Raw genomic sequence first — 16447 nt, forward strand, 5'->3', positions numbered from 1 at the left:
GGAACATAATTTAGAACTGTATATGCCTAAACTTTCTTCTACTTGCAAACATATTGTTTTGTGTAAAAAAAATCGAAGTTTGCTTATCGAAAGTTTCCCAAGAAAGTCATTTTTAATTGTGATTAACGAGATAATAATTATTTGCTCATTTTGAATTAATCAACAAGGTCATTTTCAGTTTTCCATAATTAAAGTCATTAAACTGTCTAAGAAACGAGATCTATTATTTATGATTAATATATGAATGATATTAGGATTCCCTATGGCTGTAATAATTGCAGATAATTATGGCCTTATCAATTTCAAGAATAATGAATCAAGGTTTTAAGGAAATTAATATTGTCCCATTTGGGTACAGCTCTCCCTGGATAATTCTATGACAATCCCGGGGCTATCCCTAAGAAAAAAAAAACCTTCGGCAATCGATCAAAGAGGTTTGTTTCAATTTCAACTCGACAACCATTAAAAAAGGGCATTTTATTCATATTTTTCATAACGTAGGTTTTGTAATCATTGTCATGAAGTATATTTAATCCATAATTGGCAATTATTTTTACGCTCCCTTCAAAAAAATGATTGGATGATCCCTCCATGACAAATTAACAAAAATGAAAATCCAGCCTGGCATAAAGTTTATTACAATGAATAGAGTAGACTCATACAAGCATAATGATAATAATATTATAAAATTGGGTGAGAATAAAGTGATAACGCGTTGGAATTTACTATTTTTCAAGCTCAAAATTTAAGTGTTATGCAATAATAACTATCCATATTATGTTAATGAGGCAACTGATATCATAAGCTCACATTTCAAAGACTCTTATTATGGTAACTGCATTTGAGTTTCTGTAAATGTGCATAAAGCAACGATCATATTAGAAATTTATAAGAAACAGAGACTTTAACGTTTAAGAAGAGTTGAGAAGGTTGGCTTGTGACATGACCATTGCACTTATTTCGACATAGGAAAAGAAGAAAGTACTAATTAAAATATTCTAGAAATGTAACAAAAAATTACAAAATCAATATATAAAAGAGGCAAATGAAATCACTAGCAAACGAATAAAGATAAGTATAATGACGAGAATTTTCTAATTGATTGATTGATTGCATTTATTCTTTTAATAAGGTAAGGTAAACAAACAATGGCATTTAAAATAGGCTGAAATTGTGGTTCTTGACTATCAATATGCAGGTCTCCCACATTTCAAAATGTATTATGTCGATATACGTATATATATATATATTTTCCTGCTATATGTTTTAATAATATAAGAAATTATCATATGTAATTATATTTCATTTCGAATGATAGAATGTATGCATGCATATGTTATTCAGTATGTCATTTGCATATTGTTATGTTATGCTGAGAAAAATTATTACACTTGTATATACTTTTGTTATTTGAATGTGTGAATAAATAAATCAAGTCAAATATTTTGTAAAAGATAGCATGGAAATTATGATGGTGATGGTAATGACGGTGGTTGTGATGATGATTGTGGTGGTGGTGGTGGCAGTGGTGATAGTGGAGGGGTGGTAAAAAGGGTGATGGTTCAGGTAATGCTGGTAATGGTGGTTGCAATGCTGATGGAATTGGTGATAATGGTGTCACTGCTACCCCCCCCCCCCGTAACACAAAGGTTAGCGATTGATTACAAAATATATGAAACAGCACGTATTCTCATTCGGCACTGGTTAGTTAACCTACTGGACAATTAACAATAAAAATGGCATTGATTAATTATTGGAAGTTTCGAAATCAATAGCTATTTTCGTGCAGAGGGACCTATTTGTCATAAAGGGGTACAGGTCTTATATCATCAAGTTATAGACTACTTTTATTGCGCAGGTAGAATAAGCCAGTTCGTAGTTCCTTTCTGCGCATGATCAAAAGATTCTACGCATGATCAGAAGAAGGTCATTTGTACTTAAGTGACATGGTGCTTTAAAATCTAATGAGATAAGCACCAACTTTGATGTCTTGATTATTCATATATTCTTTTGAATTGTCGTTTTAATTTACATCCACAAAAAACAACAATGCTTCCACGAACGACTGGTGTTTCACAGTTTGTCAAGTACATTGTGCAACATGCTAAGATATGCATTCAAAGTAGGAATGCAACAAATACCTTCATTAAGTGTTCATTGGTGTGCTATTCTAGTCACCTGGTCTATTCAATTTCTTCATCCTGCTATGTAAGGCAAGCTTACGTAATATCGTGCTTTGAAATCTGCCTATCATGATGAAAGAAATGAAAGGTCATTTGACCAAAATTGTCCATGGAATAACTACGAAATGGTCTATACAGGATCAGACACATTCAAGATTCGAAGTTTAATATTATACAACTTTTCCAAACGACGGAAAATAATAAAACAATTACCTTTGAATTTATACATATTAAGAAGAAACAAATTACATAAACAAAATGCTCAGTTCTAAAGATTAAGAAATGTTCGGAAAAGAGATGATGTGCAACTTGATTTAATCGATATCTGTTTTATAATGCTCTTTGTCCACCTTATTTCACATTGTCTCCTATGTCTTATAGGAGTTCAAAATGTATCTCCTCAAAATGTAGAAAACGAATGTTGCCTTTTTCCCCTCAGCATTAAATTTTTGACCAATACAATTTAATTTAAAAAGATAGAACTCTCAATACACTTTATGTCTCGAAAATATATGTAAAACAACCATATCTACAAATAAAAATATCTACTTATTCATCCTTGTTAGGATGTTTTGGTGTCTGTTTGTTATACAGATAGTACTATCAGACTAATGAATTGAACAATATCTGGTTGTCATATCTGTTGCTCATTAAGAGATCTAGAAGTAGCCACTTGTTAACAGCTTTCTCACGACTGATGACTTTTAATTGCTCTTTAATCAATTTTCAAAAATCCAATTTCACCTCCATATAGCTTTCATGAATGGTTATATTCCTTATCGTATGATAAAAGCAATAGTTGCAATGAATACAGGGGTCAATATACATTAGTAATTATCCTTACTACAAAAGAAAACAAACACACCATTGTACAAGTATTAGATATAGGGGCTTAAAATTTTGTAAACTGACACGGAGAGTATTTATGATGAAAATCAACAAAAATTATCAAATTAAAATAACAATACATTCATGTATCCAAATTTTTGAATTTCTTTAAGATGGAAATTTCTGTAGGAAATTTACAATGTCCATGTCCAATCAAAGAAGGACTTTTACCCATACGCCCTCCTCTTCTCCCATCCCCCTCTTCTTATTTCTTATTTCATTAATTCTTTTTAACTTTTTATATTTTATACGATACTTTATAGAGAGTCAATTGTCTCTTTCCACTACTGTACCACTATTGTTTACATTTACATATATGTTTAAAGTCAGTCCCATTGGCTTGAGTTTTATACATACATTTTGCTTTTCAGCAATTAACTCCGTATAATTATTATTTTTGGATACTAAGCAGAAATATATTTTTAGTTTTAGTTACCTTTTTCCTGAAATTTTATGAATAATTATAAACATTTATAATTATAAACATTTCCTGTGTTGTGTTATTTTCATTTTGTTAACGAAAATATTATAATACCCAGACTTCATTTACATACCTCGTTTATATTATAATACCCAGACTTGATTTACATACCACGTTATATTAAAAAGTGAAAAGGTGAAACAATCCATTTTCGGGGGTGAAATATTGCAGTGATTTGAAGAGATAGTTGTATGTTTAATTATATCAGGGTATGGAAAAGAAATGGATCAGCGTAAGTCATTTGAAAATTACAAAAAGAATTTCGAAACGTTTACTGAAATGTATTTTTCCGAAATAAGTTGTGGATCGATAAAGGAACTGTTAATACTTCATTAACATCTTTTCATTGTAAATAAAACAATGAGACTAATCGCTGTGTCCCAATCCACTTAACAGAAGGATATTTGGATGGTGATATCTACATCCCTGATATGACACTGTTCCCGGGCTATTCTTGAGGTAACACCGAATCGTCTCCTTCAAAATGGTTGCAAGGTATGGTGGAATATCCTTTGCTATTTCAATATGTAAAAGCTCTATAGAGTTAGGATACGTTGTAATTAAAATCTGCGTAGGCTTGGCGCAATTTTACTAAAGGAATTTTTCATGTTTCATTCAATGGAAACTTCCGAACGGCCTTCAACTATAGACTTATGTAATGAAGGAATGTTAAAATTACAGTTTTTAATTTTGGAACAAATGAATTCAATCCATATCCAAACTAAATGAATTAACTGATTTACCTTATATCTAATTTCCTTAACACACATAACTTAGCTACTCATCAGGGCCTTGGGAACGCTTTTTTTAAGTGGGGGTGCTGATGTCAATTTGAAAAAAAAAGGTTTCCGATGAAAAATGGAAGTCAAAATGGTCCCGAGAAATCTGAAAAGCCAAAAAAAAAACAAGTTTCAGTACAAACTGAAGGTCTTGGGGTGATGAAGCACCCCGTTTCCCAGGGCCGTGCTTGTCATTATGTGCTCTCATACGGATTTAATCTGCATTTGGTAAACTTCTATAGATTTCTGAATTAATATTAAGTTAAAAAGTAACTCTGATACTATCAATAGAGATTTAAGAATACAATTTGAAATACTGGGTCAGTAAAACTTGCTATTAAGTCGCTAACAAATCTAGGTAATAAGAATGAGTAAAACAATTTTAGATCGTGGACAATATTTTCAACCGTTTATGCAAGTCATAATCTAATTTATTTTACGTTTTAAATGACAATTCCTTCTTCTTTAAATGTTAAGTGAATGTTATATAAATTGTTTACCAGAAATCAGAAAAATAACTCGAAAATGAAACAAAATATCTATCACAATAAAAATGTATGGAAAAATATAAGTGAATTCGTTTTCCTACAGTGCTGTAATCAATTTTCGTATTCAAAGACCCATTTTTTAAAGTCTAATTTATCAATTATGATCATTCACAAGAAATGTGAACGTAATATTTCGATGACACTTCTTCACCAGTTGATTCCTCCATGGACTTACCAAACGAATTGAATTAAATCATAAAATTATTTTAAAAAGTATCTATTTAAGTTTACAGGGAATACTTTACCGAGACCGATTATTCTATGTCTAAAGTGATGACCGCAAAAGGTATCATTATCTGGCAGTGTTGGATAGTAAATATTACATTTAATAGAATAGGTTGTCATGTCATCTGCGACAAAACTTATTATTAAATCACATATCATCACGGTTAAGAATTATACACCTATATATCACTAGGCCTATATGCACAAGCCTAAGATGCGTGAAATTTTGCTTTTAGAAGAACGGAGGGCTAATGGTTAGATGACGGAGAAGACGGGCGATGTACATCGGTGTCTTTTCGTTATGTACCTCACTGGTGCTTTGAACTATACCTCTAGTAAAAAAATTTTTAAAAAATCCCAGTTCATAGGTTCTTTCATGTAATTTCATGAATTATACGATATGTTATGACAGTGAATTATCTCTACTGGAAAGCTCTTTGTTATATTCCTTCTCCTCCTTCCATTCTATTTTTATCCTTACTTTAACTCGATTTTTCCTTCATCTTTAGAGCAGTTCATTTGTTAAAATCTGCATGCAATCAAGAGTCAATAATTTGTCTGGAACCCAAAGACTCGACAAGCTTTGCTTGTTATGCAAGGTTCTATACGAGTTTTCTTCATATTTCGAATGTCTTCCTTGATATATACGAATGTTAACGCCATATTGCCCCTTTATTTGCTGTTAAATTGTTCAATTTTTATGCTCTGTCAATTGAAAAAATATAATCAAATTCAAAGTCGTAATCAATTAAAACGACTTTAAATTAGCAATATTCCGTCAATGAAGAATTTTGAGCTTTTTCACGATTATGCTTTACGACTATTCATTACGAAAGCCAACTTCATACAAGTCAATATTCCATGGATTAAATCAACTCTTTACATCGTGAATAGGGACACGTAATTAGACTGAGTGAAAATGATATCATCGCATCAAAATATCAATGAAATTTTAAGTATAAATTCACAAAAGTTGTGTAAAATCATCAATCCAAAAGGTCAAAGATATAGAAAGGAAAAATTGTAGTAGAACATAATGACATAAATTAAAGTTATTGATAATTTATAACAAAAGTTGATTTCATTCATTAGTTGCGAAAAGACGAATGAGGATTGAATCAACTTATTACAGAAGGGAAAGAAAAAAAAACATAATCGATGGAGATGGATGAAGATTAGTATAAGAGAAGTGATGAGTTTTCGAAAGATACATTGACTGATGGGGATGATATACTGGATAAACAAGAAGAGGGTATATGGATGGAGACAGATCGACCACCACTACATGCACTTGGAGACGCAAGAAGCGTTACTCGCGATTTTGCTATTTTCTCTTAACTTTAGCATGAGAAGTTTTTTCCTGTTCAAGATTACGAGAGGGAGAACCCGAAGTAAAGGTGATAACCAAATGAAGGGGGTTGTAGAGACAGTGGTCATAAAGCACACTCCTCTCTTCCTTTGCCGTTGGTAAAATGACTGCAATTATTCGATTTGTTTTGAAGTTGACATGTTTCTGCTGCTCCAGATTCACAAATAAATGAAATGAAAATACATTTTTCATGTTATCATGCAGAATTAAAATCAAGATGATGCTATGGAGATATTTCAGCTTTGACAGTCTCATCAATGGACACGTTGAAGTTATCAAATAACGCCTTATTAAACGGTTCAATGTAACTATGAATGTTTATTATGAGGAAGAAGAAATAGGACGTGAACATATCAAGACACACAATTTATAATTCATTTTAATGGCACTTACGGAAGATCTTAAATCAAGTCTGGGTATATACGGAAGATCTCTTACACACGTTGTAGAACGAAATATGGAGAAGTGAGGGAGGGGGCAAGGTGGCACAGTGTCCCATTACAGAATCTGACAATATTGAGAATCCCGAGTAAAATGTCGACGTTTGGGGAGTTGAAAATGTTTTCTTTACTTAAAAATGTTGAATTAAAAACTAGTTTCAAATTTTATTTTTCTTTTACTTAAAAGGTAAAAGACCACAGCACAGGTGCTTGTATAGCCTGACGAAGTCTGTTAGGTATAAGTCACTGATACAGTATTTGCATGAAATAAAGCAAAATATGTATAAAATGAAAGTTAGAGATTTTAGTTTGAAATATGAATTTACGAAACGATTTAAGAGAATATCTAATGACAGTGATGGCATTTTCCTATAATGTCGAGCAGATTACTTATATAGGAATGTGCATAAAATATTAATTTCCATACAAAGGTGAATGTGTATTGGGACATACATGTACTTCATATCACTTCCTTGTTTTGAAATTAATATTCCTTCTCAAACAATGCTTTTTAAATGATTTATGATAAGTCCTCTTTAAAGGTTGAAGAATTGTACGTGATGAAAGTGACAATAGAAACATATTTATCAAACTTTCTCCTTGCTTAAACTTATATTCCTGTCTGAAATCTACGAATGAATAATTAGTTTTGTACATCATTTATCACTTCTCAATTGTTTCAGATGATCGGTTGAATGCCTTACTTGCCTTTGGGTGTAAACCTTAACACTTGAAACAGAAAACAACTAATTCATCACCAGTTAGTTTCATTGTTTCAACGGAAAGGGTTGTCTTAAATAATTCGTGATTAAATGTTCGAACGCTTTGTTTAGAAGCCCTTACTATCCAGTAATAAAACAAGGTGATAAAGATATTAAATGCAAATTCCGGTCTCCAATGTCTTCTACAATAAGAAATTACAATTATCTTATTTTACTACCACCTGAATGAATTCAATCAGTCCTCTCCAAATCTGATTATGAGGAAAATATTGGCAGACTTAATAAGTCTATATAGGTTTTCTATCTCGGAACCTGTTTAATATTGAAACGATTTATTTTTGCCATAAGGGGCATCCACAGTACTTATTTGCAAATTTGTTTGCTCATGCTCATACAAATAATACATGACATGCGGTGATACTTAGTAGTTTTTATTTAACGTAAATATTTTCTTGAGGTTTCCTAACTGGTTTCATCTTTTGATTGTTTTGATTGGCCCATTGTTTTAGATCTGAATGCTTGACAAGCATGCTTCTGTCACGCGAACCAATTATTACATTTCATGATCTTGATTCAAATTGACTGATTTTCATTTGTGAGTTATATGTTCTTCAAAGATCAACAAAAACCATATGTGGATTGAAAAGGGGAAATGAGAAAGGTGAAAATAAAAAAGTGGGTTTGGGTGTGCGTAAATGAGAACTAAGGGAGCTGGGAGGGTGTGTGTGTGTTGCAATTACATGGGCATTTTAACCTCATGCTATAGTATTGATAGTCTTGTTGCTCATGTAACTGATATTCTTCTGAGATTATCTCATTCTTTCTCTCCTCATCACTCTTTACTTTCCTACTTTCTAACGAAGACACATACACCTATCCTTCCATTCAGATAACCCAAGCAGGGCTGCTGAAAAACACCTCAAACACACGCACCTATACGCACACATTCGCACAGATACCATCATTCACCCGCACACACCCTCTCATTATCCCTCACTGCTAAACAGTCCAGTCATGACATGCATATCCACACACCCTAACCAGCATCTTTCGTACACACACACAGACACACACACACTCGCACATACACACACACATACTTACTTGTACGTCAATTTGCAGGCATTGTCATTTTTAATTTTCAAGTTATTTTCATGACAACCATGACACATATGAATATCAACTTAAAACTAAATATGTTTATTTATACAAATGTGCGATGTCTTCTGTTCATTTTCTTGACAAAATATTGATTCGGCATAATTATGTTAAATAAAGAGATACAATAGATCAAATAAAATAATGAACACGAAGTATTAAGAAAGAATAATTATCTCCATCGTCATGTCAATTTCTTTCAAATTACTATCTATAAACTATTATTTTACTCTAAATAATGACCCATGAAACAGTGTGTACTACTTTCGTGATTTCATTGATCAAACATAGTTTGATTATTCATTCAATATATGACAATGAATTTGATATTATAGCATCTCAATGAAAAACGTGCAGGATTGTAGCGGTTATATGTAAGTACTAATAGGACAAACTTTCTTAAATAACACCGTAACCTTTTTAACAGAGAGCGTTTTTAGGAAAATGAATATTTTTACAATTTTCTTCTAAAGATCAAACATTCTCGTTAAATTTCTCTGTTTTAATATGTCACGTTGTGACTGTGTATAATCGGAACACATGAAAATATTGAAAGTTGTAACTTCTATATCAAATTAACCAAAAAATTAATCAGTTCATAACATTTCGTGGCTAATTGTGATATTATGCTAATATCTGTTCATAAAAGCTATACTCTCCAATATTGATTTGACCAATGTAAAATTTAGGGAAGTCGAACATCCTCAAGATGTGGTCACTAAACTATGGAATGCCATAAGGACGTGTGAGAGCATTAACCTATATTGAATAATAATTGAAACAGGCGCCAATGTGCCGTGATACGGTGGCAGGGGCGATCACCACTTATGAAATTTCAAATAATGAACAAAAAAATGAAAAAAAGGGAGGAAAATAGGAAGAAAATAAGAAGAAAAAGGAGAGAACAAAGAAGATTTAAAAAGGTGTTCTGGGTCGTGCAACTCTATAACCCCCTCCTAGACATATTTTAGCATGGGGGAAAAAAGGCACTTTTATGTATAAATGTCATTTTGGTGTAAACGGATATTTTCATCATGAAATTTTCCTCTGCGTTAACTAGTTGTGCGTTTTGTAGTAATTAAGTTGAGCAAAGCATTTCTGAAGTGATTTCTGGTTGATAAGATATATATATTTAGGCTTTTTTTCCGAGAGAGAGAGAGAGAGAGAGAGAGCGTAGCAGCCGAGTGGTGTGGAAAAATTGTCAAATATTAAGCTGTAAAACTCGATTTTTGGTAAATTATGGCGCTAATTACTGTTAAAATGGCATCCTTGTGAATGTTGGGAGAGCGAATCTCAAGTCAAGCTTTTGAACATTTCATGTATAACAAGACATAAAAAATAAACATTCCGAGTAGTTTTGTAACCAGGAAATAAATGTGTACCTAGACTCAAAAACACTGAATAGAATTTTACCCAATATTGGATAGAAAGGGAACATGCATGTTTGCTGTGTTTTTTTTTTACCCCATAGTAGGTTATTTCAACGCAACATTGCGTAAAATTTAAAAAAATATTGGGTATCTTTATATCCAACCAACGTGCATGTTCCCATTTTACCCAATATTGCGTAAATCATTTTGATAAATGTAACTAAAGAATTAACGCGAGAGCGAAGCGCGAGCTGAAACTTTTAATATACTGACCAGAAAAAGAACCTGGTAAGGACTACATTTAGTGACTCATGAATAGGCTACATATCTCTCTAATTGAATAATGCGAGCGCGAAACGCGAGCCCAAATATGTTGATATTCAAACCTCGAAACTGAACATTCTAATCATTTTTGTAACCATGAACAGAATGAGTACAATGCTAAACAATAATTGATGCGAGTGCGAAGCGTGAGCCAACAATTTTCTTACCTAAAATATGTTTCACTTCAAAAAGGGTATTTCATTTTGAAAAAAAGGCAAGGCTGCGGGGAATTATTTGTGGGCAATTGCCCACCCCCCCCCCCCCCTTCCCCCCGTTCCGCCTGACTCCCTTGTGATCTGATAAAAAAAGGTATATTAGGCCACGAACTCGAGTTTCAAATGCAAACGCTAGTCCAAATATTGTTTTGTTGAAATCCTTTCAAATTCAATCTCTTATTGTGAATTAGAATACATGAGAATCATCCTGTTTAGTTCTACATATTGACCAATATGAATATGCCTGTCTTTATCATGTTTATAGAATTACGACAGATGTATAGCTGGAGGCATGTACAACACAAGTGCATCAAAAAACGATTTATATGTTAGTTTAATTCTTTGTACAATTGTTTTATGAAAACCAATAATGCTTTAATTTGAGTTGCTCTGTTCATTGCGAATTGTCTTATAGTGCTTTTATTTTGTTTGTTCGTTTCTCCTTTATTTTCATTTGTATCTGTCATCATTTTTCTTTCGTCTAAACAAATTAATGGTACACATGTTTTTAGTTCAGCATGCATCCATATTTTGCATATTGAATAAAAAAAACATGAATTCACATGTGACCAAAATCTTGACAGCTATTTCTGAAAAGATCTTGAACATTTACTTCTTTTGAAATAACAAAGGATTTCTTGATTGGGGGAATGGGCACTCACGCACAAAATTGTTAAATATTGTTGATAAATTATACAGGGGCCCAGTGACGGAGTTATAAAAAGGGTTGATTGGCCGAACATGGCATAGGCTTGTAAGGTAAGTTTTCCTTATAATGCCAGCTTGCCAAAATTGAGATATTTTTCAAACGAAAATTTCATTCTGTGATAGAATTGACCATAACATTCAGAAGGATGATATCTTATTTCACGTTTGTTTCAATTTCCTTATCTCATTCCTTTTCTTTTTTTTAAAACCACGTTGATTTTTTTTTTTTTGGGGGGGGGGGTCAAGTGCCCCTTATCTGTCTGGCACTGATAGGGCTTATATTATTTCTTTCCTTACATTAGTCGATTTAATACCACAAGTACATTACAAAATCAAATTTTGTGATAAATCCAATTATAACATTTATTGAAGTTTAAATCATCTAGGCATCTTATTATTATTTACCGCATCTCGTTTGCGCGTTTTACATGTCTTGATTGTTTGTCTGTTTGTTTATTGATAATCGTTTGTCCTTTATTTGTGGGTGTTACTCAATTTAGCAGTTTCCCACAATACGAAAATAGCTGAGGTCGCAAAGAGGGCAGAACAAGATGGCCGTCCCCTGAACATATAGACTAACTGACAAACAAACATGTAAGTTACACTGCATTATCAGAGTCTTGTTTTTCTCGCCTTTCTCCAGATAACGGGCCTTGTTTCGTCGGGTAGTTGTTTGACGGGTCGGCCGCATCACACGGACCGCATGTCTGATAAGAGCCCGTAGAAACTCTAGTCTTGGCGGTCTCTACGTTCAGTGGATATTCATTCAAGGTGAACAAATAAAGTCTTTCTGGCATCTCAAACCATGAGATCATCAAATATCAAACATTTTATCTCCTTTTTTCTTCTTCTTATGGGGTTTTTGAGGGGGAGTTGTCACGCCGGAAATCGCATGATTTACAACTTTGCAGTGTGATTAGACAACTAACCATTTTATAGGTGGTTTGATCCGGGGTTTAATTAGCTAGGGCTGTTAACATGTAATTAGTAATGAATTACAGTCCTATTTTTGCATAATAGTTACTTGTTGGACCTATTATGTAGACATTAACATTAATGTATAAGCTTTAAACGTATCCTTCGTGGTTGGAGTTAATTATGTAGGTTTTTTATAGTAAGTTTACGACTCTTGACCAAAGTGTTGATAAAAGGTAACGTATATTACAATACCTGCATGATTCCTCTGAAATATGTTATATATTATTATTTCATACATGATAACCAAAGAGATGATATCAATACCATTATCTTTTAATCGTCCTGCCACTTTTTTATTCGTGTAACTTCCTAAATTACATTTGTAATCTATTGTCATAGTCTATTAAAAATGCAATTTTATCTTTCAAATTTAAAAATACGTCCATAGTTATAGGACTAAAAATGAAACAAGACATGCTTCAGTTTGATGAAAATGATTGTGGTTATGCATCGTATACGTCTGACTAAAAATGCACTCGAGAAAGATGTAAATTTAAAAAAATGCATTCACTATTCAAAAAAAAAAAAACATCGATGTTCCAAAAAAAAAGTTTTGTAAAGAGAGAAATATACACAATTGATCACAATATCAATTGTAAATTTGCTTATAGTGCTTGATAGATTACCATATGATTGGTTAACTGACATGAATACCTTTAGAAAGCATCTATAAAACGAGTGCTTCTAATAAAAGATGGCTCAATATAGGATTTAAATGGTCTGGTAAAGGTTTCGATGCAAGAGCTTTTATTTTCTATTCATTTTCATCTGTATCCATGTTCTTAGTTTAAAAAGATAATTGTGATAAAATAATTTGAAACATTATTGTATATTTTTCTGTTAAAGTTGTATTAAATGCAAAGCAAGTGCTTAGCCCCCCCCCCAAAAAAAAAGGGAAAAACGTAAAATGGAGGATTTGTAATTATTATGGCTTGCGGACGTGTAAGAGGATGTGTGTGTGTGCGGTTTTTTTTTTACATATTCGTTCAACATCTTTGTAGATATGAACGAAATAGACGTTAAATTTAAATAAACATGAACAAAGTAAGACCAGTTTGTTTCCTCTTTCATAGATAGATTTAAATCATGTCACTTGCAAGTATATAACTGGCTTTCATTATTATATTTTATCGGCACATAATTACACTTGCTAAATAAATTGAGAAAGGGGTAACGAATATATATATATATTAAAGGCATAATTCAAACTTTGTATTCTTAAGATCTTGAATATGGTCTTGTTTTCTTGTTTTACGAAATTATTGTTATCTGGTATTGTTGTCAAGCAGTGGTATTATGTTTAACATTATGATTGTTTAATCTACACTCTTAAAAATATTGGGCAACATAAACTGTCCACACAACAATTGGTTAAAACTTTATCCAATTCTGGGTAGTTTTAAACCAATAATGTGTGCTTTGAGTGAAACTACCCAAAGTTGGATAATTTTTTAACCAATTGTTGTGTGGAAAGTATGTTGCCCAACATTTTAAGAATGTATAACGATTTTGACCCAAGTCGAATGCAACAGACTTTCACAAGTAAAGCTGGTGATACCAGATGCTACCTTTTCATGCTCCGGGAAGGTTAGGGGTGATATTGCTTCAAGATGCACCCCACTTTCCTCAGCCATTCGAGATTTCATTGGTTCAACTTTGTTTCATTGTAGAGAACAAGCCTATCTCGGGACTGAGACTTTCCATCAATATCACTGTTTTGATACAAAATTATAGGTTACGACAGTTGGTTATGAAATTTAACACTTATCTATCACACATAATAAAAGAAGGTTTACCCAATATTGGGTAAAATGGGAACATGCATGTTGGTTGGGTAAAAAGTTACCCAATATTTTGTAAATTTTACGGAATGTTACGTTAAAATTGCCCAATATAGGGTTAAACAAATACGCAGCAAACATGCATGTTCCATTTTTCTACCCAATATTTGGTAAAATTTTACTCAGTGTTTTTAGAGTGCAAAATCTATGCATGATTTTCATAACATACTATATCTCTGTAGCATGATGTTATTCCTGTTTTTCATGTTATATACCCAAGCTCTTGAGAGCTTTAAAATCATAAATGAAAGCCTTTTTATGATCTACAATTACGCAGGGACTCAACTTGGGCCAGCAAGGATCAGTATATTAATTCAACTTGTGCAATTCATATTGTTTAGTTTTCCTTCTACAATCTCATGATTTCGACACGAACTTTCAATATTTCGAATGATACCCGTTTCATAAGCCAATGCCATAATATAAATTATTGATAAGTCCGAAATAGTACAACTTATTCCCAGTGAATACACTTTTATTTTTCATTGATAATTGTTATAAAAAGTACTACTTTCAATTGTGCATACATGTAACTATCTCATTTACTATTTATTTCTCGAATCAAATGTTTGATTTTATTATTTATTTTATCTTGTACATACATTGTTACCATTGCAATTCAGTCTTTGGACTATGAGAATGGATATTTTCAATAAAATCCTTCAATCAATCAGCATTGCATGAAACAAGATTGAAAATATGTACCAGTGAAAAATGATATGAAAATAGATTACAAAAAATATCTTTCTGCTTTTTTTCAATTATTATGTTATGCTCAATAAATGACAAAAATGACGAAAACTTAATAACTTCTAGCTTAGGACTAGCAGGCAAAGAAGTATGAGCCTGAAGTTGAGATGGGGATATTACAAAACATAGAATCTCCTATATTCGATACCCTATTTTAATCGTCTTTAACTAAAAAAAAAAAAAAAACATGAAATTCATGAGACATGTCATCTTTAAATAACTGTTGAAGTTAAAGAAGTATTTTTCCGATACGTATTTTTTTGACAAATAAACATGTCATTTTGCACCAATATAGCCAGGTTACTAAACTTCCGATGATTACCGATGACAAAAACAAAATAAATCCCTCATTACGCAAGAGATTAGAACTTGAATATATAGAATTTACAAGCCAAAAGTATTTATAAATCTTAATGTTAATTATACACAGACTCGGAAGTTATTCAAGGCGGTAAATCAATTCATTATCTGTGGCATTTGATGTGTTTTGCCAAACGTTTGTGACCTAATTGTACACGCTCATAGTCTGCTTTTCTTTGAACAATATTTTGTGTAAATTGCTTATTAAAAATTATCATTCTATATTACTATAAAATTTATTTTCCATGTCTGCAAATTTGATAAAAGAAAGCATTTTTATCATATTCCGGATAATAAATCGATAGAAAATGTGTGATTCCCAGATATTATATCTGATTTGAGACTCTCTCATGTTCTTAGTGTTGAATTAATCCAAACACCTGAAAATAAAATCATTTATCGTACTAGTATCAATAAGTTTTGTTTTTCAGCCAACAGCGAGTGAATAATTTTTACTCGTTGTTTTTAAGTTAATTAGTGACACTTTTCTGTCTAGACTGTTGAAAATTCATAGTTGGGATTATGAGCAGTCTTTCGTTCGTTTAATAATATTGTTAAAAAATGAAATATGATATATTTATCATAACTAATATTACAAATATGATACAAAATAGAATAATGATCCAAAGTGTATAATGCTTTTGTGGGATTCATAACTAGTTGTCTTTCATTGCTTTACATATATGCACTCTCCAGATAAAAATGAAAAAAAAAGTAAAATCTTCAGTTTTATTGGAGAAAACAATGGGTAACTTTCATAAATATTATACAACATATATTTGAGTGGTTGTAATAAACTTTTGTTATCAAATAATATCTAGGGAAATGGAATAAATAACATGTATGGTGAGCAATTGGTCTAATATAGGAATTCGATCAAGTTAGTTTTACGATAACATTTAATGGGGGGGGGTGAGAACAGACAGCTACATGTTCAGTTGCGTTTAAAGGTGATTTTGTTCTTTTCTAAAAAAATATTTTCTTCAATTTTCAATGTAAATCCAATTTGAACTCACTTTTCACAAAAGAAAGGATAACATAAGTCTGCATGTAAGGAAGTAGGCTTATATTGATCTGCATTCGAAATCAAGTTGACTGTTTTATATGG

This window comes from Lytechinus variegatus, chromosome 1, assembly GCF_018143015.1.
Source record: "Lytechinus variegatus isolate NC3 chromosome 1, Lvar_3.0, whole genome shotgun sequence".
NCBI lineage: Eukaryota > Metazoa > Echinodermata > Echinoidea > Temnopleuroida > Toxopneustidae > Lytechinus > Lytechinus variegatus.